This window comes from Schistocerca gregaria, chromosome 6 (genome assembly GCF_023897955.1).
Source record: "Schistocerca gregaria isolate iqSchGreg1 chromosome 6, iqSchGreg1.2, whole genome shotgun sequence".
NCBI classification, from domain to species: domain Eukaryota; kingdom Metazoa; phylum Arthropoda; class Insecta; order Orthoptera; family Acrididae; genus Schistocerca; species Schistocerca gregaria.
The window spans coordinates 143552873-143577013 of NC_064925.1; positions in this window are offsets into that span (position 1 = coordinate 143552873).

Genomic DNA, 24141 nt, shown 5'->3' on the forward strand with positions numbered 1-24141 from the left:
CAGTCTGAGGCTTGCTAACGAAGAAAGCGATTTGCTCTTAGCAATTTTCTTCTAGCCTTGCCGGTGAAGACTCTTGTAGCACAAGGTAAGCATAAAATACTTCTCGTTTCATTGTCTGCCTAAGCTGTCGATAGCTATTTTCACTGTTACATCTGAGATATAACGCAGCCTGATAACAAGTTACATCTGTCCGAGTTCGATGACGCACTATACACAGAACTGTATATTCCTCTGCAGATTGCAAGTAGTTACTTTAAGATACAATTATCAGGAGACAGCTACAAAGCAGGAGTACATGGATGAGTGAAAATTTTACTATTACTTACCTACATCTTAAAATACTATTAGGTGACATTTATTATGATGTTATATTTAAGTGTAGAGTAATATTCGTAGAGGACACCACGCATTTCTGTCACATGTCACGGTTTACGACATATTGTGTGTTTAGTGACATCAGTTTGCACGACTTTAACTCTGGACTAGGAAATGGAGTAAACAGATGTGGCAGCAAAGACGAAGGTAATCTCGACATTTCCTCACACGTCATTGCGATAGCGTACTTCGTTAAGCGTACTGCGCTACTCGCATTCTGGATTCTTTTCGGATACGCTGTGAAAAAATGCAGACAAGCTTTGTGGCAGCAGAGGCAGGTGGTGACGTAGTGATTTATTCCTTTTCTATTGCACATGCTTAGACAATATCGTGAGCTGTTACTACTTTGAAGTGTGATAGATAAGCTTGAAAAGCTACGACCAGATCTCATGAAGGAGGGCGATTTCAGGGTTCTGATCGTGACAAGAGCCTCCTTTATGGGCGCATTTAGAAGCCGTATTTCCACTAGACTCTGGTCTCCGAGATATACCTAAATAACTTCGCACAAGTACATTAAATTCGCTACCTTAGTTTTATTATTATTTCCGTATGTTATGTAAGTTATTTCGTTTAATCATCTCGTGACAAGCCTTTATCCACTTCAAACCCTAGTTGCCATTTATATATCAGTCAACCTGCTTGCCTATAAACATTCATACTTTACCATGCCATAAAATGACAATAATTTAGGAATTAAGTGAAACTGTATTTTAGGACAATCATATAAGTGAGGCAGTGCCTGTGGTCGCGCCATACTATAGTTGCACTACTTCTTAAGAGCAGTTCTTCAACGTTTCTTCCTGTGTAGTGCAGTAGTAATTTGAGCAAGCTAATGAAGAGGAATGAAAGAATGTAGCTCACTCAGCTACATTGTTATGTCAGTTCCAGAATATTCAATAGGAATGTAAACTGACTGTTTCTCAAAATCAGAAAGTGCTCTCTTATTTTGATATCAAAAAACTAATTTTGTGCACAGGAAGTGAAGTCGCTTGAAGGAAGAAATCATCGAAGTGAAATCAAATATTGCCCTATTTACAGGGAGGATACAAAATATTGTGCCTCCGAGTAAGTGAAATACTTCGGTAGAATTGACAATACAAATACCGAAGGAGACAAATTTTTCAGACGGTCCAGACTCTATAAGTGCAACATTAACATTTTCTTCAATTTCTGTAACATGTCATTCGAAGATGTTTACGACATTGGCTTCAGTGAACAATGTGTACTCTGTCAAATAACGGTATTTAAATCTTGTAAATATTGGAGTTTGTGTTGAGGATCTAGATCTCCACTGTTGTTGTTCTGGTCTTCAGTCCTCAGACCGGTTTGATGTAGCTCTCCATCCTACCCATGCATACTTCTTCATCTCCCAATACGTACTGGATCCTACCTCCTCCTGAATCTGCTTAGTGTATTAATCTCTTGGTCTTCCTCTACAATTTTTACCCTCTAATGCTAAATTTGTGATCCCTTGATGCCTCAGAACATGTCCAACCAACCGGTCCCTTCGTCTTGTCAAGTTGGGTCACAAACTCCTCTTCACCCCATTTCTACTCAATACCTCCTCATAAGTTATGTGATATACCCATCAAATCTTGAACATTCTTCTGTAGCACCACATTTCGAAAGCTTCTATTCTCTTCTTGTTAAAACTATTTATCGTACATGTTTCACTTCCATAGTATACAAATACTTTCAGAAACGACTTCCTGACACATAAATCTATACTCGATGTTAACAAATTTCTCTTCTTCAGAAACGCTTTCCTTGCCATTGGCCGTCTACATTTTATATCTTATCTACTTTGACCATCATAAGTTATTTTGCTAACCACATAGCAAAACTCCCTTACTACATAAAGTATCTCATTTCCTAATCTAATTCAATCAGCACCACACGATTTAATTCGACTACATTCCATTATCCTCGTTTTGCTTTTGGTGATGTTCATCTCCCCTATAGGAATATATTCTACTTACATCTGAATCGAACGACGGCCGACGCAATGTCAATAGTAATATTTGAGTGAATCAATGAATTCCTAACTAACAGAGTGCACTATAATGCTTCTAAATATTTCTCTCTCCATGTCTGTAAGAAAATGATGGGACTGTGTACAGCTACGACAAATCTACATAAAATAAAAGAAAATTTCAAAATGAAATCAGGAATGCAGATTATAAGAAATGATGCGATGAATGGAATCTGAGCGATCATGTATAATGCATACAAACAAATGTGGTGAACCGACAACTTTTACCTAACATAAGAATTGTCAAGCTTCAGATGACAGAAACGTCGAATTCCTGTCGATTGGGTCAGTAAAACTTAATGAACATCTACGACGGATTAAACACATCCATGATGAAGGCTTACGAGCGACTTCAGAATCTGCCTTTCAACTTAAGAGTGTGATTACTGCCGTGTACTAATACGAATTCTTAGCACGAATGTTGTTTTTGCTTGATAATCACCCAATGTACACATGGTATCTATATTAAACACCTTAATTCCATTTTTCACATGACTGACAACGCATCTCGGTAAATTCCTTTTATTTGGTGTTCGCGTTTTCGCTGTATTTGTTGTAATCTCACTACATACTTAATCCTTTGAACATTACTGTTAACTCTAGTGATAAAATTTCTGATACCAACGCTGTTGAATTTGTTGTTCCCAAACAGAAGTCAGCACTTAAGTCACAATATTGTATTGTTTTGTATTGTATTGTATTGAACTGGAGACCTAGAAACGACGGAGAGGCTTCGTCCCCTCCGTAGCCCTCAGTGTTACACAACCGTACAACCGGGTTATTGTGCTTTTCGAAAAATGGTTCAAATGGTTCTGAGTACTACGGGACTTAGCATCTGAGGTCATCAGTCACCTATAACTTAGAACTACTTTAACCTAACTTTAACTAATGATATCACACACATCAATGCCCGAGGCAGGATTCGAACCTGCGACCGGTTCCGAACGAAAGCGCCTAGAACCTCTCGGCCAGTGCCGCCGGCCTGTGCGTTTCGATTCCCAGTAGACTCCCACGGGAACGTCTCACACCAGACGAGTGTAGCCCTAATGTTTGCGTGGTACAGTATGTGGAGAAAGAGGACCTCGACACTAATCCACCAGGCTAACCGAGCGGCGAGTCACAATATTACTTCGCCAGGGTGGTAATACTGCCACCGCTGTCCCAGAGATCAGCACGTGATAGTAAGGCCTCCGATCAAAACTAGTCAAGTTAAATCTGCCGTCAAGAGGCTCAGTCGATCAGAGTGACTCCCGAACAGTGCTAACCATCGGTCACCAATGTTCAGAGCTGTCTCCACCCGGATCTGAGTAGTTCTAATTGTCTGCATCTTTCGCCAAATATGGAAGCACGTTGATTATATGTCACAAGAGACCTCATGCAGAAATTATTATTTTGTAGTCAGCGGTCTTTGAGTGAGAGCAGTTGTACATTTAGCGCAGATGGGGGCATACTATGGTTTCTTACGTTGTTTGCACCTTGCAGTGAGTAAACTAACAGTCGACTTACTGACTGCGTAATACTAAAACGTGTTGCAATTTTCGTTCCAATAGTTCGACTAAATTTTTATATCTGATTTAAAGCAACAGTCTCTCTCCAGTGCCCCAACAATAGGCATTGGTAGGAAGCGACGTTTGTAGTTGCCTAGAAACAGTGAGAGGCTTGATAAAGAAGAAAGTGGTCTGCTCGTAGCAAATTTCTTCTTGTCTTGCCAGCGAAGGCTCTTCTAGTGCGAGGTAAACGTCAGTATATTTCGTTTCATTGTCCGTTTAAGCTGTGGATAGTGTATTCATTGTCAGATGTGAAGTATAGAACGATTTGATAGCAGGTGACCAGGCGACGTCTGTCCGAAATTGATAACGCAGTTCTGAATATTTTTCTTCAGATCGCATTTAGATAATTTACGATATAATTCTGAGGAAACAGTTAGAAACCAGGCTTATACGTATCAGCGAAAATTTTACTATTGTATAGCTACTATTTAAAATAATTATCAGTGACAAATCTCGTCATATGTGAAGCCTTACGATACGTTTTAGGTTCAGTGACTTTAGTTACATCTGTGGACATAGCAATGGAGTAAAGAGATGCGGTAGGCAAGACGAAGCCACTCTCGACACCCTCTCTCACTTAGATGCAAGCTCGTCTATCTTAAAATTTGCGAACTTGTACTGAACTGTATCAGTCGCATTCTAGATTTAGTGCGGAAACACGATATGAAAATGACATAGTACTTTGTGGCAGTAGAGGCTGTTTTTGAGGTAGCGTTAAATTCCTTTCTAAGTGTGCATGTGTAAAGTATATCATGGTTCGGTAAGGGCATTACAGAGTGATAGATAATCTTCAGTTCCAAGGACCACGTCTCAGCAAGTAGGAGGATTCCTCTGTTATCGTGATCACGAGAGACTGCCGTAGCTAGAAGCTATTATTCCGTAATGACGTAATCTATGAAATACAGCTTTGTAAAGTTTGTCCAAGTGCATTGCATCTCCCTCCTTATTTTCTTAATTTTTATGTGTTATGTAGGTACGTCATTTCATTTCTCTTCATCACTATGTCTTAGCATTTTACCCACGTTCCTGCACAATTATTTTTCTCTTCATCACCACGTATAATCACTTTACCCACGTATCTGCACAATTTTTATTCTCATCTGATGCTTCAGCGTGAAAATTCGCATCTTATCACATGGTAAAATTGTATTGTAGGACAACAATATACTTTATGCAGTGCCATAAAGCTGTATCAGTGCACTAAGGTCTTGCAGACAATGCTGCAGAGCATTTCCCGTGTAGTGTACTATTATTTTAAGTAAACTAAAGAATTTAATTTATGTATCTAACTCTTACTGCTGTAATATTATGGAGGCTGTAGTATTTTAAGGAAACTAATGAAATATGTAAATATCACTATCGTAATAAAATGGCAGGTGCGAAATTTAAAAAGAGAAAGTAACACTCGAAACTGCCGTCTAAAGTGAAACGCTTATTTTTTAAATGTTGTAAGCATTTCCGTACACTACTAGGTTTGACGTGTTCAAGAAGTGATTCCTTGATGCCTCAGAACGTTTCCTACCAACCGATCCCTTCCTCTAGTCAAGTTGTGCCACAAACTCCTCTTCTTCCCAGATCTATTCAGTACCTCCTCATTAGTTACGTAATCTACCCATCCAATCTTCAGGATTCTTGTGTAGCATCACATTTCTATAGTTTCTATTCTGTTCTTGTCTAAATCGCCCATGTTTCACTCGAATCCATGGGTACACTCCATACAAATACTATCAGAAAAGACTTGTTCACACTTAAATCTATATCTCATGTTAACAAATTTCTCTTCTTCAGAAACGCTTCCCTTGCCATCGCCAGTCTACATTGTACATCCTCTCTACTTCGACCATCATTAGTTCTAAGTTCTCGGTGACTGATGACCTCAGAAGTTAAGTCGCATAGTGCTCAGAGCGATTTTGAACCATCTTTAAAGGAAGAGAAAAACACTCATCTCTTCACCTTCGGAAGCAATTACCGAAACCAACTACAGTAATTTAACGAAGATGCAGTAACACTACAAACACTTTAAGTGTCTCATTTCCTAATCTAATTCCCTCAGCATCACCTGATTTAATTCGGCTACAATCTATTATCCTCGTTTTTCTTTTGTTGATGTTCATCTTATATCCTCCTTTCAAGACACTGTCCATTCCGTTCAACTGCTCTTCCAAGTCCTTGGCTGTCTCTGACAGAATTAGAATGTCATCGGCGAACCTCAAAGTTTTAATTTTTTCTCCATGGATTTTAATACGTACTCCGAATTTTTCTTTTGTTTCCTTTGCTGATTGCTCAATATACAGATTGAATAGTATCAGGGATGGGGTACAGCCCTGTCTCACACTCTTCCCAAAAACTGCTTCCCTTTCAAGTCCCTCGACTCTTATAACTGCCATTTATTTTCTGTACAAATGGTGCAGATTTGATCCTAATTACAACAATCTGGACATTACATCTGCTATATATGAAAACGTCTTCAATTTAGATGATACAATCTAAATTTTCCTTCCTAGAAATCGATATATACCTGGATACTGGTACAAAAATTCTTTGAGCCATATATCTTTTACTCTTCGTGTCTTGGTAAACACAAGGAGAAGTTTATTGGTTTCACTATCATCTGCAGCCGACTTACTATCGACTTTAACGCCAACACGTATCACGGTCCTCTCTCAATATATGATGATTTACAATTATTATTCGAATTCCTAAGATGCATCGCAATATATCTTTTTAAATTTTTTTAAACTGATATCTACGAGACACGGCCGTTTGCATTTCGTAGATGTTTCGGAGCTTGTTCCGGAGTTTGCTGTGCAAGAAAGGAGGATGCTGCCTCTGGGTGTTCCTCAGGCGTAGGCAGCCCTTCTATGAGGATGACGATGACGAGATGATCTGCGACCCGGGCATGAACATCGCGATGTCGCATTGGTGCGGTGCCTCGCTGTCAGAAGAGGTATGTCACACCACTAGCGCAACAACGGTCATTCTGAGATTACCTTCTCCAGTAACACATTGTATTAAGATCACGTTTGCTGTAAGACGCAATATATTCTCTCCCCTATTCATATTTTTAAATTAGAAATTAAAATTACATTCTGAAGAAAATATTTGCTACTCGCATTTAACTCTCATATTGGAATATTCCAGAAGTGTAGGCCATGGTGCACTCCCCACATTGGCGCACATTTCAGTGCACCTGTTAAACGGTAGGGCTATCTTCCGGGGTAACTGTCGTAGAAAGGTCATACACGATGATTAGAGTTCTTCACTACGATTAGTTTCAGGCAGGTGATCACACATCGTTATTTTATCAGTCAGTCCATGCAAATTACAGAGCTACCTGAATCACATTCTTAGAAATTAATAAGATAATGCATCAATTCTTTACGAATGGTAACAATGAATCTTGACTGTATAAATACAGTAATAGAAATGCCGAATTAAAATAATTTCAGTCAGCATCTGGGATCATGATAATGCATATATGTAACAAAAAGCTCATAACTATTAACAACAGTGAAGGAGGCCCAACATGCTATTAGCAGATAAACTTTCGGATTTCTTTGGAAAGATTCTATAAACACGTTGCGGAACACGTTAAGGGCGACCAAAACTAAAATTAGAAGAAATTATCACTAAATTGGGTACTGAATTTGGTGTTATAAAGACCAATTTGGTTTTCATTGTAAATGACAGTCAGCATTTGCTCTAGACTATGGGGTTTACCTGGATTTTCAAAATTATATACAGATGTTGTCAATCATTCCGTTTTCCAGTGTTCGTTTTTCTTAACGTCCCGTTTCTTTTTCAGGCTCCCACTAGGTATGAGTGTGCTCTTGGAGAGGTATACGAGCACAAGTCAACCATCAGTTACGGTGCTGACGTAACACATCCGACCTATCGGGACACAGTTGTAAATATAGAAAAACTAATGGCAGAAGGGAGGAGTAAGTCTCGGCTATTGGCTTGCAAGAAGCTGTGCGCCCTTTATGGAAGAGGTACTCCCACAGTAAAAGGTAATTAATCAAATCTAATTAACTGTAAACTTGAAGCTTATTGTAAAAGAAACATCTGTAGCTAAGTATCATTTTGAAACGAATTTGATGTTCGTATTTTGTTTGATTGCAGAGTACCTAGGTGAACTGTTTCATCGTCTGTGTGAGGATGAAGATATGCTAGTGCGAAGAATGGCAGTGTCCATGTTGCCTGCTATAGCTGAAGACGCTGATGTCCAGTTATATGCCTCTCATGTAGTACCCATTTTCGAGAAGGCCCTGGAAGATAAGGTACATAAAGACAATTTTTATCCACTTACGCTCCTTAACTAGTACACATAGCGAATCAGGTTTTACAACTTTCGTTTATTTTTACAGATTGGTCTTCACTTGGAAGCGACACAGGCTTTAATAGCTTTGTTTAAAGCTAAGAAACTATCTGATGATGTACACAGACATCTTCTGCCAGTTCTGTATAAATACGCAGAGGATTCATATTGGCAAGTTCGGTTCCTAATTGCCAACAGCATTAATGATGTAAGTATGTTAAATATTTGTTTTTCTTAGTGTTGGATACGTGCTTATAGTACATAGAATACTTCTTAGTGTTACTAAGGGACACTCGTAACAGCATTGTTAAGTTACAACTATTCAAATTCATTTCAAGTGCACTCATCTAAGTTGTGATAGTTGAAAGAGGGAAGTGTATTTCTTTCCATTTGTGAGCAGGGATACCTTCTTATCTGGAGTAGTTTCTACATGAACTGACATATTGACAATGTACCTGATACAGCTGAACAATTTTACAATTTTGTTCTAACAATTTCTCTCGTTAGCACATAAATGAAACGTTTATAAAATTATGTGGTTATTATAACCCTGTTTTTCTTCTTTTATAGATTCACAACTCTGTGAATTCACATATCCTGAAATCAAGCTGCTTCTCACTGATGCTGAAGTTCTCTAGCGACGCAGAAACACGAGTGCGCTCTGTTGCAGATCGCTGGTTTCAAGGATGTTTCCATATTTTGGCGACATCAAGTCAGGTGAAGGTGTCCTAAACCATATTGGGACGCACAGTTGGAAATTCGTAGCAGTGATATTTCCGATTTAACGCCACAACATTATCTGTCATGTTGGGCCCAGATTACTAAAGTACAAGTGAACAACTCTAAATGGTTTATTCTGAAAAATTTTGGCAATAAAACACATTTAAAGCACCTACAATGGAATGTTTTATTGTAGAAAATAGCAGCAGTTCGTAATCCATAATTGACTAGATGATAAACGTAATTCTCGTATTCACTTAATGATTTACGCTTTCCAAGACATATTTTACTCCGGAGTCAAGTTTACTAGTTCTTGTCCAGCATGAATTGTACCCTCAATTTTCTTCCATTCATCAAACAACGGTTACATAAAGACCACCCAATTAGCATCCCGCGGCCCTCACCCCCCCCCCCCCCCTGCCCGCCACAAACACATACACCAACCCACTAACACACACATACAGACACACGCACACACACACACACACACACACACACACACACACACACACACACACTGACAAGAATTTGATACTGTTTTCATCGTCACATAAAAGGCAAAAAAGAAGAAAAAATATTATCTAGAGTAGAATGTACTTGCTTCACCATTTTCAGCATTTTCAGTACTAGTAGAAATCAAGGAGTGAAGAGGATACAGTCCAGTATGTTACGTTATTAACGCTTGTTGTACATATTAGGTTTATGCGATACACATTAATGCAGACTCACCATCAGCACCTGTCAAAGGCTTTCAAAGATATGTATCCAGATAGGAAATGTGTATTAGGGAATTGTAATAACAACAACACTGAAACCTTTCCATACAACGTAATGAGAAGTCAGGAAATAGCGAATTGCCATAAAATGCAGTGCCGGGATATTGTTCACGTACCAACCGAAAGTAGTAGTAAATCAAATTTTTTATAGCCGCAAATGACGTAATTCTATAACTTTATCTTTGGTGAAACGTATTGAAGTTGTGGAGCGCCAAATTATGAAAATATTCTTTGGTTTATACACTATAATGCACAAAACTGTGTGTTGTGGTGACCGCGAACATTCACAAATGCAGAAGACAAACTATGCTTGATCCTCCTTAAAAAGCAAAAGGAGTATACGTTTGAAATGGTCTGCGATGGATTATTTGCCGGAATAGTTTTTGGCAAAAGCATATGGAATTTGCTTACAGGTAGTAATGCTGGGAGTGAGTAAGTGATATTTAATTCTGGCAACTGGATATGAATATCAGGCCACCTAAAATGGAACTTATGAAACAGCGTTTTCTGGAAAGTGCTAAATCTACGGGGTGAAAAGTATTTAAACCGACAACCTCTGAGAGGTTGTAGGGGACATCAAAACAAATAATTTTCCAAAAAATGTTCAAATATGTGTGAAATCGTATGGGACTTAACTGCTAAGGTCATCAGTCCCTACGCTTACACACTACTCAATCTAAATTATCCTAAGGACAAACACACACACTCCATGCCCGAGGGACGACTCGAACCTCCGCCGGGATCAGCCGCACAGTCCATTACTAATATTTTTCCCTAATACCATTTTCTCCTAAGAGGATTATTTATACCGGTAGAGGCCGTCTTACGCTCTTCAGTTGTTGGATGCTGTATTACGATCTTAAGTTGTTAGAGGAGGAATTACGCTCTTCAGTTATAGGCAATTGCTGTGCACCAGTGCAGTAGTGCATTGTCTTTCTTTATTAATGGAGTGATACACCTGAGTGGTCTTTTTGAGCGAGCACATTTTGTTTTCTTTCACCTGCAACCATTCAGTTTCCCACTGATACATGATGCGTCGATTACAAAATGATATGATGGTGTGCAACAGGATGGGACATTGACGGACAGTACCATCGAGATACACTTCGTCGCTGCTTTGTCGTTACTCTGTATCTCGATGTGGCCAGTTCTCCAGCAAAACATCACCGCCTTGCCACGGTGATGGATCTGATGTAAGGAGTCATGGACGAGCTGAATCAGCTGAACGATTGGATACATTTTGTGAAATGCTGGTAGTTCACGAAGCGAGACGGAACAGACAACAAACCTTGTATAGTGATGTCTGTGAATCCTCTCCAGTGCCATCAGAATGCTATGACAGTCAGAATCATAATTTGTAAATTGTTCCGGAAGACGCACTTTGAGAACCCCATCAGGTAAAACAACAGAACAGTTGAGAAAATTCTGTTGCTGGAACCAATCAGCACAAACAACGATAAAACCGTGGTATATACTTGAAATGGACGAAAGCAGGGTTGTAAAAACATAATATGAGTTCAAGATTTATTTTACCACGTCAAGCTTAAAATCACTTTGGGCCTCTGAGGACACCAAGGCGGCAACTTTTCCATTTCTGGCTTTGTCTTTGGAGCTCTGATAGATCCATATCCTTGAGACGGTCGATAGTATGTATCCCAAATGGCTTGGTTGTATGGGGCCGATTCCTGAACAGTCGTGGCTTCGACCACCACACTAAACGCCACTGACCGAGGTGTCGCTGAGATATTCAGTGCCCGTCGAGCCAGAAAGATACATCGCCGAATTCAGAATGGTGGTTCACCAGTCTCTACCACCGAGTGTGAACTACTCTCGTCCGAAAGGCTCCAGTCGATATCCAAATACCATCAAGGCGCACAGAGTCTAACATCTTGAGGTAGTAAATACGGGCTGATTTATAGACCTCGCTGCCACAATCTAAACGTGATCGAACAAATGTCCTGTAAGACTGCGGAGGGCGGAACTGTCAGCTACCCTTGTTTTTCCACTAAGACATTTCAAAAGATTCAATTGCTGGCAACGTCTTTGTAACGTTAGAGCAAGAGTAGAAGATTGAAAAGTCATCCACAAACAAATAGCATTTGACAGGGCTCTTGACTGCAGAGGAAATGCCATTGACAGCAATGGCAAACGGTGTGTCATTGAGTTCACTGCCTTGGATGACACCATTCTCTTCAACATAGCAGTCAGAAAAAGCATTTCCGACCCGATGTTGAAAACGCTGGGCCTCGAGAAAGGATTGGGTAAGAAGTGACAGGCGTCCACGTAGTCCCCATTCGTGGAGTTTGCTAGGGATGTTGTACATCCAAGTAGTGTCGTATGCTTTTTCGAGGTCAAAAAGCACACAAACCAAATGGTTTCGGTGTAAGAAGCACTCCTGTATCGTCTTCTTGAGAACAGTTAAGTTGTAAGGGGTGGAACGGTAGCGCCTGAAACCGCACTGGGAGCGGCTCAGGTGACCTCAGGATTCGAGCAGCCAGACAATGCGGTGGCTGACCATGTGTTCATGAATATTACTCATACTGCTGGTATGGGCTACACTATGGTAACTGTTAGAGGCACTATGGTCGTTGCCATGTTCCCAGAATGGAATTAATGCTACCTCCTTCAAAGTCTTGGGGTAGTGTCCATCAAACCAGATCCCATTGATACAAGAGGAGAGCGGTCGCTTCGCTTCAGGGCACAGATGACAAAGCATGGCATAATGGATCTCATCAGGTCCTGGGACAGTGTCTCTACCCACAGACAGAGCTGATTCCATTCTTCACATGGAGAACGAAGCATGTACTTATTATGCGATGGGAAATGGAGCGTCCTCAAGTAGACAGTCCTATGGATCACCTGCAAAGCATGTACTTGTCTGGATGACGTAATGACAGTAAGAAAGTGTTCAGCAAAAACCTGCGTTGTGTCTTCTGGTGCTCCCACCAAGACCACATTACTTGAAAATATCGTAAGGGATGTGCATGGCCCTTGCCTGAAATCAGCCTTATTAAGTCCCAAATTTGTGCAGTGAAAGTGGACCAGTGGATCAATTATTGGAGGTTGTAAATTCCATGCAGGAAGCCCTCTTCCGTTCTTCTATCACTCACCCCCAAGTGCTTTCGTGGATCCGAAGGCGTGAAGGATTTTTGTAGTTGGATGGTGTTTGAAGTTCTGCAGAGCTGTTCGTCTAGCCCTGATTGCCAATCGACATTCGCTATTCCACCAAGGTACAGGCCATAGACTGAGATGGTTACCAGACCTTGGGATGGACTCCGCAGCAGCCTATTGCATTCACAAGTGACATGGGCCACCGTCTCTTGTCCACAATCCTTTTGCTCAAAATTAGCCTGTCGATTGTACTGCAACCAACTTACCCATTGTATCACACGTCTTCGTGGTCTCCTGTCAGCCTCCATCCAACTCAGCAGACGGATCCACACAGGGAAGTCACTAGAATATAAATCTGCAGCCACTTCTCACTGAACTAAGTCTGCTATAGGTGGGGAACAAAATCAATGGTCAAGGGCTGAATCATACCTTGTAGCTGTGGAAAAGTGTCTCGTCTGATCCGTGTTCAGAAGGCAGATATTCTGGGAATGGAAGAGTCTCTCAATCATCCGACCACTGGAGCAAGTGGTAGCCGAGACCCACAGCACTATGTGTGCTCTGAAGACCCTCAGAAGGAGGAATGGGGATGGGAGTGCCCAGAAGAGTTCTGTCAGTGCGTCTGCATCCAGAGAGTCAAGAGGTGGAAGATACAAAAGAACAATGTGGCGTTAAAAGGTGATAGAGGTTGCTTGTATGTTCATGTCAAAAGCGACAGGGGAGGAAAGGCATCTCTTATCAACGGACACAGTCATTCCACTTTTAGCACCGTCTCCAGTACTATCGTCCTTCCTGTAAGTGTGGTAACCCTGAAATGCACATGTGTCAGGGAATTCAAAACAATTATCTTGTAAACAGATGCAGAGAGCCGCGCGTAGTAGCCGCGTAGTTTGAGGCAACATGTCACGGACTGCACAGCCCTAAGGCCGGAGGTTCGATTCCTCCCTCGGGCATGGGTGTGTTTGTTGTTCTTTGCATAAGTTAGTTTTAAGCAGTATGTAAGTCTAGGGACCGATGACCTAAGCAGTTTGGTCCCTTAGGATTTCACACACATTTGAACACATGGATTCAGAGCAGTTTCTACTGGACTATTGGCTGTAATTCTTCCAAATGTGATCGGTATCCCTTTAAAATCCATCGCTACACAGAAGTCCATGCGGAAGTCATTGTTTAGCGAGGCTTGGATGTTTCTTTCTATCTCAGAGGAGGTGTTTTACTTGGGAGGGCAGGGGGAACATAAGTCGCTTCCCGACTCCCAGGGATTCAAGTCCATGCCCTATGGAGTATAGTCCAGGTCTGAGAGGGAGACAGGTCTCCGATTCGAAGGGTTAACTGCTACTCTCTTCAACTTGGAACTACTTTTTGAAGGACGTTTTTCCTTATTCGTGGGATGAGTTGGTTGCTTAGGTTGAGGTGATGGATTAGTAGGCTTCTGATGGTCGGCGGTGGTGTGTTGTTTGTTTTGTTTTAGGGCGCTAAAACAACTCGGGTCATACGCGCCTATGTCAGAACTGTAGAACACGAAGACAAAGAGAGGACTTAAACACGACTACACATTAATCCCAATAGAAGGAAAAGAAGACAGTTAAAACAGAGACATGGAGAAAAGTCTTTAAAATACGCCATAAAGAAACGGATTTGCAGTCCTAAAAATTACATGGACTTCGTCATACTGCTGTGACGGATAGAAAGTGAAACACGGTCTATTCCCGCCTCTTTTTCGCTAATATTGCTGATAACTCAGACGTCAAACACAGACGGGAACAAAAGCAGTTAAAAAAAAGGGCATTCTGTCAGGAAATGACGGACAGTCAAGAGTTGTGCACAATGTGCACAAAGTATTAGGGGGCATCACTTAACAGATGTCGATGGCTAAAGAGACAGTGCCCAATACGCAACTTAGTAAAATGATTACTTTGCGGGGAGAGGGCCGAGAGGGAGTCGTCCAAGCTGCTGGGACTGGCAGCAGTGTCAGTCGCCTGGTTTCCTGTCAGACCGACGTGACCAACAACCCATATAAACACCAAATGGCGACCTCCTTTGGTTGGTTAGGTTTAAGTAGTTGTATGTTCTACTGGACCGATGACCATTTTGAACAGTTGGTTCGAAGATGGCCATGTTCATTGCATAGAAAATATCTCCTCACTTGTCCGCTCTAGGAAACATGTATATGACAGCCACAAATTTGCCGATGACACGAAATATACGTTTTAATTTGCATTTACATAGAACGTTTGGCGCTGATACATTATAGCTTGTGTTGACTTGACCGAAGGTCACGGCGAATCTCTCCCAAGTGACCATATCGCGTCAAACCTTCTTTAAAATAAATATCCCCCACCTCCGGAAGTAGGTAGAAAATATAAACATTAATACATTCAACGCTCACATTCATTAGCAGCAGCACACTGACCAAACCATCTGTATGATAGAAGGGAACCTAATTTCCATGCTTCAATAGGAACTTGGCAAGTTGAAGGGGATCAACGAATTTCGCAAATCACACATATATCTGTGTTACAGTATGCGATATGCACTTGGTTCGACGTAACACGAAAAGTGCCAGTAACGTTGCGTGGATTTCTACGTAACCTGAATGCACACTACGTGTGTGCGTATCAAATGACAGACTCACAGTGGCTTTACGACGGAAACGCTTACACGTCATGATAAATAAATCATGAAAAGACTAATACGCTGTCAGACTCATATCCAACGAAGGACGAGAATAGATTTCTCTCTTTCACTTTTCTCAGTTTTACTACATCATACAATTTTCTCAACTCTTCTTGCAGCTACCCTAACATTATATCGAATATCAGTGCTGTGATGTATTTGCTCCTAAATAGACGGAGTAGAAGCTGTATCGTTTTAAGGATCATGATATTCTGCGTTTATACAAAGATCATGTGTTACGGTCCAAGAATAATAGTATCAGGATGTACCATGTGACCTGAACAATTTGGTTGAAGACATTGAGTACATTATTCAAAATATTCCTCTGCTGGATCAGTGATACCACCATCCAAAGGAAGTGCGCACACTGGTAAGGATTTCAACAATCTTACACATTTTACGCCTTCTTTCAATGGCCCATACAAATCTGCACAACTTTGGAACAGAGCTGAACATTGCGCCGTGTTGTTGACAGCCGTCACGAATTGGCCTTGAGGTCTTGGAACTGTTCAATTGTGGGATTGGGAAAAATCAGTTTACGTGTTTATTATGTGTCAACAGAGATGGCATGTAGATTCTGGCATTTATTTCTAAGTCGTATTATGTGTGCAACTAATAATTACTTTAGCCCATTTGGCGGTAGACTTTCAATCCTTTGAGTTGTCTGCAGTATGAGTCGTTAAACAGTCCATCGACACTGCTTCCACATTAGGCGCAACATTAAAGCTGTTGTCTTGTGATTTCTAACAGCTGGAAGGATTCAATGTTTGTACTGAATATAGCATCAATATTGGTTTCTTCGTTTATTTCTGCTTACAATATAGCTCAGAGCTCTGCCGACCTTCTCATTAGTGAAGAATAAAGATTCCGTTAACGATGTCGTGTCTCAAAGTGAAGAACTTTTCCGTTTGTTGACATGTGCAAAATAAACAGGAGATGTATCTCCCAGAAACATCAACTAAGCCTGAAAATACTGAAGTACGTTAGAAACTGAAGCAAATAAACATATTAAATGGTTCAAATCGCTTTGGGCACCATGGGACTTATTTGTCTATGCAATGAACATGGCCATCTTCGAACCAACTCTTCATAATGGTTCAAATGGCTCTGAGTACAATTGGACTTAACATCTGAGGTCATCAGTCCCCTAGAACTTAGAACTACTTAAACCAAACTAAACTATGGACATGACACACATCCATGCCCGAGGCAGGATTCGAACCTGCGACGGTAGGGGTTGCGTGGTTCCAGACTGAAGCGCCTAGAACCTCTCGGCCACAGCGGCCGGCGTAAACATAATAGTAAAGCATAGTAACACAATACGGTAAACTGGTACTAACACATTTATTATATATCTTCGTTTCCCACAAAAGTGGTCACTGCAGTATTCATAATATGCAGTGGTAGAAAAGAAATAAATCTACTTGTCCGGCACTGTCAATAGTTAATGCCAAATGTTCACAAGACTTGCGAATGTAACGACGTGTGCAAACATTCCAGTAGAATCAGCGACTGTTTGATTGGCTCACCATCCCAGTCTTCGAAGATGATGGACATTCACGTAAAAACGGTGTCTGTAGAACACCCTTTTTGGCTCGTTTCGGAACTTGATTCAGTGGCCGGTTTCATAGGAAGCTGTCAAGAAATCAAGAAACCATGAAAGTAAAATACTTGATTCCATAACACAGTTCATCTTTACATCTCACAATGCAGAGGTGTGAAGTGAGTGAACTGCTGCTACATTTGCCGGCCGGAGTGGCCTAGTGGTTCTAGGCGCTACAGTCTGGAACAGCGTGGCCACTACGGTCGCAGGTTCAAATCCTGGCTCGGGCATGGATGTGTGTGATGTCCTTAGGTTGGATATCTTTAAGTAGTTCTAAGTTATAGGGGACTGATGACCTGAGAAATTACGTCCCATAGTGCTCAGAGCCATTCGACCGATTTTTTGTTACTAAATTTGACTTCAGCACCCATCATGAAAATATTCTGCTTGTATCACATATTTATCTAGTACAGAAACCCTCAAACAGAGTAACGAGCAGTGACTTTACCAACTGTAATAGTGAAACAAGGCGTAAAATTCTGAACGCGATACAGAATCGAATATAATTGCCAGAAGACCCCACAGATTTACAGAGTGACACTGAATTCAGAATCTCTCTCTATTCTGGCCCTCATTGGAATGGTCAATAACTTGTATGAAAACTCTAATTAGTATGTCACACTGGAATGTCTGACCCACAGGCAAGTGACAAATGCGAACATTCGCATTGGCCTATCATACTTGCCAGTTGCAGTTGTGTGCTACGTACTTCGTAAACTGCCGCTCAAATAAGGGTGAATGCACGCTTTCCTGGTGTTTTAAATGTCAATTTTGTGTCGACACAAAAGTCACCAATCTTCCAATGCATTCGAACACTTACGCATCCTCTTGCCTCTAGCGATGTTGAATGTCGCTGTGGGCAGAGCGACTGAGGCGCCTACTAAACGGAGCTGTCTGCCGTCTGCTGCTTAGTGACACATGAGGTCCTTTCCATCACCAGGGAGGAACTTGCAGCGACCATCGGCAGAGTCCACCCCTCTGAATCCCTGTCTGGACATCATTGTTTTGCTAGCTCAATGTCATTAGGGGGAGCTGCTGCATTGTGAGTCCCTTGTGCTAATGGTCGTCCGCATGGGGTTGTGAGCCACGGTGTTCTTCGTTGCATGTGCAGAAATACTGGGTGGCTTATTTGAATCCAGAAAAGCTCAGGAATCCATTTGTGTCGCTTGCCAATGGCGAGTCTGCTGTGTTAAGCTTACGACCGCATTGTCTTCGGTCATATTGGTTGCTGTATTTAATACCAGTTCCATTTTGAGACAAGATGTAATAATATTGCCATGGTATATGGTCACAGTTATTCTAAATCAAATTTCCGCCATTTGACTATATACATATATATATATATATATATATATATATATATATCGTTTATGCTACTGTATTCAAGTACCACAATATTCGGCATGATCGAACTTTTATAGACGACGCCATTGTCGTCGTGTGTTATGTTTGACGCCTGGACTATACAAGAAAGTTTAAAATATCTCGAAGATGACTTTCATTTATAGAAGTGTGATCATATGCAGCACTGTAGTACTTGAAAACGGTGGTTGTACAGTAACATATGCTATCTACACAATCAAATGGCAGAAATTTCATTTAAAAATTAATAGAACATTTTATATACTGCTTTCAAAAATTAGGATCGCTATTTAGGTGAAAGGGAATTTTTTGTATTATTGAGACTAAATGTCATTCGTGTTACTGAAATGTTTTTTCAATGCTGGTATAACTAGATATTCATATAAAACAAATTTTTCTCTTTAATTTATCGTTTAATCCTGTCTTTCAGAAATTAATGTAGTTGCATTTTGTAGTTACTTAGTAAGTTTTGGAATTGAATATTGTTGCTTTCCTTTAGTTGTAGTATAGAAGTTTTTGAAATAAAAGTGTAATGTATTTTGAAGGAAAAAATGGTTCAAATGGCTCTGATATGCGACATAATTTCTTAGGTCACCAGTAGCCTAGAGCTTAGAACTAATTAAACCTAACTAACCTAAGGACATCACACACATCCATGCCCGAGGCAGGATTCGAACCTGCGACCGTAGCGGTCGCTCGGTTCCAGACTGTAGCGCCTACAACCGCACGGCCACTCCTGCCGGCTTTTGAAGAAAAGTAACACCTCCACCACAGCTTACCATTTCCAATCACTTATTTCATAACATTATGCTATCAGACCGTGGTTACAGTGTGGCGAGGTGTGTGAGATTTAAAAACATACTTCGTCATGGGGGAAGTAATAGTTACTTTGCTCATTAATGTATTTAGTCTTGTATTTAATTTAATGTAAATTCCTTCCTACTGCTCTGTTTCAGCACGCAGGCAGGGAGATACCGGGGTATCATTACATGTTTAGATGTTATAGACCATGATGCTGATACGTCGGGCCATGGGCATGAAACTGCAGATGCTCTGGGATGTTGTTGCGCTTCCCACGACCCTACCAGACTAGCAGGGATCAGAGGTGAGTGATGCCAGCTCCGGCACTCAGACTGTTTTAGAAGAGTTGGTTCGCTAACGTTGAGGGGGGTATGGATTCTACGTTACTCGCTGTAAATGCTATTAGAGCCCGCATTGTTCGTCACGATATCATAGCTCCAGATTTGTGCATTGTCAGACAGTCTGGTTGTGTGTGTAAATTTCTGTCTGCGTGGCTGGTTAATTCAGTAGTAGGAACACAGCGTGTTCTGGTTGGCAGGAGAGCCAACCGTGTTAGTAAAGGAGGCCGAAATGCACGCGTTTTAGCTCACACAGGCTGGCTTGAGGTCTGGAACATGACAAGGAAATTTGAATTGAGAAAAACGGACGTATCTGGTGCAATACTTAACTTTAATCCATTAAGAACGTCGCTCGTGGCAGTACATGATTCACAATACCAATAGTACGGATACTGGCGCCTTGCTAGGTCGCAGCAAATAACGTAGCTGAAGGCTATGCTAATTATCGTCTCGGCAAATGAGAGCGTAGAAGTCAGTGAACCATCGCTAGCAAAGTCGGCTGTACAACTGGGGCGAGTGCTAGGAAGTCTCTCTAGACCTGCCGTGTGGCGGGGCTCGGTCTGAAATCACTGATAGTGGCGACACGCGGGTCCGACGTATACTACCGGACCGCGGCCGATTTAAAGGCTGCCACCTAGCAAGTGTGGTGTCTGGCGGTGACACCACATTCCCGGCGTAAGGTTGTGGCATAAGGCTTCCGCCCGCCATGGGGAGGACCGCAGGTTGACGTATGCGACGAGGTGGGGAGCCTAACAACAGGCGAGGCTGTGCCACCCGCACCCTGCGTTTCGGACCGCGGGGAGCTAGGAAACGCCTGGAAACCTGCTCGAGGGTGCACGCCAACATGCGGTGTATGCGCCCTTAGAGAGACAGGAGGGTCCAAAGGGTCGACCTCCATCGGGCCGGGGACCCGACGCGCGAAGACGACATATGGTCAGGAGCGGGCAAGAGTTCCATGTCGGAGCACAACTGGTCACGGGAAGCGATCGGCGGCGCGTGACCCTGGGAGGCGCCCGGCAGTGGCAGCCCCAAAACCAGATACATAGCGCGGCCGAGGCAGCGAAGTATGCGCCCTTCCAGCCAACGCCGTGAACCTCGATAGTGGCGATAGTAGACAAGTCGCCTGGAGCAAAAGCATGTGTCTGCCGTTACACAGGAAGCGCCGGCCGCGGTGGTCTCGCGGTTCTAGGCGCGCAGTCCGGAACCGTGCGACTGCTACGGTCGCAGGTTCGAATCCTGCCTCGGGCATGGATGAGTGTGATGTCCTTAGGTTAGTTAGGTTTAAGTAGTTCTAAGTTCTAGGGGACTAATGACCACAGCAGTTGAGTCCCATAGTGCTCAGAGCCATTTGAACCATTTTTACACAGGAAGCTGATGCGGCGGATGTAGCAACGACATCAAGGTTCGATGAGGCGACCGTGGAGAAACTCAGCCGGCGAGTGACCATATCGGGGCTGAAAGCGATACGAGGACAAAAAGAGCAATAACGCGTCCTCCCGAGAATGAGACTCTTTTAACTTCAACATCGGTGACTTGAAAGTCCTGACTAATCGTTCAGCAGCACCGTTTGACTGTGGCGAAAACGGCGCGGACGTCAGATGTTGAATGCCATTGGCCTTGCAGAATGACTGAAATTCAGCGGACATGAATTGTGGGCCATTGTCGGAAACAATAGTCTGTGGAAGACTTTCAATGCAAAAGATAGCGGATAACGCTCGGATGGTGGCATATGACGTCGTGGAAGACATGCTGACAACAAAAGCAAAATTACTGTATGAATCTACCACAACCAACCATCGAGCATTCCAGAATGGACCAGCAAAATCGATGTGTAAGCGTTGCCAAGGGGATGTGGCTTTTGGCCATGCAAAGAATTTCTGCGGTGGTGCTGATTGTTGTTCGGCACACACCATGCAAGAAGAGCACATATTCGTAATCGCGGCATCGATTCCGAACCAAGTACAGTGCTGACGAGCAAGTTGTTTCGTTCTCACTGTACCACAATGTCCTTGGTGGAGAAGCTGTAAGACAGAGGACTGTAACGAACGTGGGACCACGACCCTGGACTGATCATTATCAGAACGCATCAGCAAAACATCACGTCGTACAAAAATTCTCTCCTTGTGAGAAAAAAATCGTCGAACCAACGGGTCCCGTGATCCGTGACTTTGACAAAGGCCATTGCGTAGCAACAAAACGCAGAACGGGAGCAAGGACAGGGTCGGCTACTGTGGCTGTAACTACACGACGAAAATCAATCGAAAACGATTCGACCACGTCATCGGTTTCCGCATCAATGAACATGCAAGCATGTTCGGAGGAATCGAATGTCCTATCCTCAGCAACAGGCAAGTGGTACAACGCATCGGCGTTACCGTGCTTAGCAGTGGACCGATTCAAGATATCGTAGCGGTACTGCGAGAGGAAAATAGACCAGCGAATGAATTTCTGCGCTGTACGTGGAGGTACAGGCTTGGTCGGATGAAAAAGCGATGACAAAGGTTTGTGGTCTGTGATTATGGTAAAGTGACGACCATACACGAAATCATGAAACTTTGTAACACCAAATACTAGAGCCAATGCTTTTTTCTCGATCTGTGAATAATTTCTTTGAGCAGATCAGAGCAATTTGGACGCAAAGGCAATAGGGCGATCGTACGATCCGTCTTTGTGCGCAAGCACAGCACCGATCCCAAAATACGATGCATCCACCATCAACAAGAGGAGCTTTTGGGGATCGAATGGCGTAAGACAAGTATTGGAAAGCAACGCCGATTTGAAGTGGCGAAAGGCGCGTTCGCATTCCGTCGTCCAGACGAACGGAACACCTTTACGGCGTAAGCGATGAAGCGGAGCTGAAATGGAAGAGGCATGCGGCACATAGCGATGGTAATAATTTATTTTTCCGAGCACACTCTGTAGCTGCTTCATATTCTGCGGCGACGGCAAGTCTTGTATGGCACGAAGTTGCGTGATTCTGGGATGTATGCCTTGGGCATTGAGTACATGTCCCAAGTATGGCAAGTCCCGAGCAAAAAACACACATTTTCCTTCGGCAAGCGAAGAGAATTTTGTTGCAAGACTTGAAATAATGTTCTGAGATTGGCCAAATGTTCTTCTTCCGTCTTTCCGGAGATCACAATATCGTCCAGATAATTTGCTGCAGTAGGGACCGACGGACAAATAGTTTGTAGATATTGCTGAAACAATGCAGGGGTGGATGCACACCAGAATGGCAGTCGTTTGAATTAATGCAACCCAAGATGCGTGTTAACCATCAAAACGCGCTGGTTCAAATGGCTCTGAGCACTATGGGACTCAACTGCTGTGGTCATCAGTCCCCTAGAACTTAGAACTACTTAAACCTAACGAACCTAAGGACATCACACATATCCATGCCCGAGGCAGGATTCGATCCTGCGACCGTAGCTGTCGCACGGCTCCGGACTACGCGCCTAGAGCCGCGAGACCACCGCGGCCGGGAACACGCGCTGGGATTCTTCGTCAACCGGTATTTACAAGTACTATTTGTGGATTCACCGTTGCCATGAAGTCCACACAAAGCCTCAATTTACCGGACGGTTTTGGCAAAATTACTAAGGGTGATGCCCAGAGAGAAGCCTGCACACGTTCAATCACACCTTGTGATTCCAAATCGTGTAATGTTCTTGCGATCTCATCACGCAATGCATGGGGAACATTGCACGCTCTGAAAAATTTCGGTTTCGCGTTTACTTTCAGTTTCAAATGTGTTTTATAGTTCTTAGCGCAACCGAGGCCCGGTGCAAAAAGTCTGCAAATTCTTCACATAGACGAGAAACACTGTCTGAAGGCACAGTCTGGTTCACTGATAGGACCTTATTTACTATCGACAAGTTAAACAACTGAAATAAATCGAAACCAAACAAGTTCACTGCAGAAGAAGAACGAAAGAACGTAAAATGACACAAGTTTTGTTTGTCCTTTGTATGTTGCAAGAAGGCTGCACTGTCCTAACACAGGGATCTTTTGTCCTGAATAACTACTTCATTTAACATTTGCGGCACGCAACGGAGGTGTGCCCAGCAGTTTGTAAGTGTCCTGATTGATCAGTGAAACTGTAGCTCCTGTATGCAGCTGGAATGGTATCACTTTGCCGTTGATGTGCAAGTCTACAAAAACTTTATTGTCCTGCTGACAACAAGAGCGACTGTCTCGTGCAACGTGAACTGACACTGGTACATAATCACTTGCGACGTAACGGAAGTTCCGGCGATGTCGACGCACACTATTTTTGGGACGAACACAGTCACTGTTAGAGAGAGTGGCACTGGGCGGAGTGGAATGAACTTCATGAATTTCAATGGGTGAAGTTTCACGAGCCTGAGTATCCTAGGTTCGATTCCGATTCCGGCGCGACGCTAAGGGCCTGGAACAGTTTTGAGCTTCCGATCTGAGCTTTTTCTGGCAAACACTCTGAACATGTCTTTTTTATTACAATAA